This window comes from Symphodus melops (genome assembly GCF_947650265.1).
Source record: "Symphodus melops genome assembly, chromosome: 4".
Lineage (NCBI taxonomy): Eukaryota > Metazoa > Chordata > Actinopteri > Labriformes > Labridae > Symphodus > Symphodus melops.
The window spans coordinates 11,940,604-11,942,325 of record NC_136694.1 but is presented as its reverse complement, the minus strand read 5'-3'; positions in this window follow the sequence as shown (position 1 = coordinate 11,942,325).

The window sequence follows — 1,722 nt, the reverse complement described above, 5'->3', positions numbered from 1 at the left end:
TAAGCAGACAAATGCAAGATGGTTACCCTCATTAATTGTACCACATTGTTTAGCTAAAAATGTGATCCTGGAAAAGTCCTGACGCTCGGTTACATCTTGAATCCTTTCAGGGTAATTTGTGTTTATTTGTGGATTTGTTTCTGCGTCTCTGCATCTGGCTTTTCTTGAGTGTGTTGACAGTGATTTAAGCTTCAAACATCAATGGTTAGGTTACAGACAGGACCATAACAGCCATGTCTGTGGGGAATAAATAGGTCAAAGCTACAAATCATATTGGTAAAATCTGCAGATGCTTTTGACAAGTTTTATTTTAGGAAATACTGCAAGGCAGACATTGTTAGACTGAAATCCCAACAGTTCTTCAAGTGAACACATTTTAGCTTGACAATTTGGGGAATTTCTTGCTCTCTGTGTTGTTCTTGAATGTAACTAAGAACATATAATTACATATTGCATCATGATGATGAAAGCAGTTGACTAAAGAGGATTGAGGGAAAGAAATGATTTACTGTACATGCGGCATTAGCCTTTAATATGCACTTGTTAGACTGTCTATTTTTAAGCATTGTGATTAATCTTCGCTTTGTCGATTTAGAGAGAGGATTAGTAGTTTGGGGGAAAATGGTCGTACGCATCTCTTACTGAAGTTTCATGTTGTCAGTTTGAATATTTAGTGGACGATCTGATAAAATAAAATGACACTCAAACAAAGCTGCCAGAAGTGTATTATTTCAAAATAGCGTCAGCATGACACAGGATCTTAAACTATACATTCAAATTCCACTAAGTCAGGCACATGTGTTTGCTTAAACAAATCCAAAACTATACTTCATTTTAAGGATTCTATGAAGTTTTATGAAGTCCTTCTGTTGACTTGTTAGCCAATCAGAGGTGCAAAAAAGCCTGCAAAAAGCAGAGCCCTTAAGATGGGGAGTGTGTGTGTTTTCTGTGTGTGGGGGGTGGGGTGGGGGGGATGAAAAGTGAAAGTGAAGGAACGATGGAAGAGATGTTGTAAAATTAGCCACGCTGTCAGAGCAGTTTGCACTTGGCGTTACAAGAATTGTCATCAGTGAAGCAGAATCAAGGAAGCCCTGTTTATTCTCATGTTTCTCTCTCTCTCTCTCTGTCGCTCCCTCTCTCTCTCTCACACACAGTCTTCTTTCTGCCTCTGCAAACTCATTAAATGACAAACTGCACCAGTTCTCACAAAAGACCTAGAAACAACATTCTGACTGTCAAGCAACATCAGACAGAGTCAGAGTCACCTGTATGTGTGTGTTCGTTTGTGTGGAAATGTGTGTGTTTTAGGAGCATGCATGAAAAGAGCCTGACTTGTTCTCTAGCTGTCACAGATTGCATAACAAGTCTGGACAAAGGGAGTCATGCTTACAGTGGGTACATGTTGAAGCTAAAACTAACTCATAGACTGCTTCTCTTGAGCCATTACTCAACTTGAGGAGAATTTCTGTCAATTCACTAACAAACTAATTATATAAACTAATTACATATATATATATATATAACTTGCCGAAACCAATTAAAGTAAACCAATGAGGGCACCGGAAAAAAAACACAGCTGAAACCCCGGATCACATAATCAGTTCTGTCCAATAACTAAATTGAAGGCGTCACTCCTCTTTCAAGAAGCCAATCCTCGTCTGTCTCCATGGCATATTGAGGGCTATTCTCTTAAACGGTGTAAAAAAAAAAAAACAAGACTCG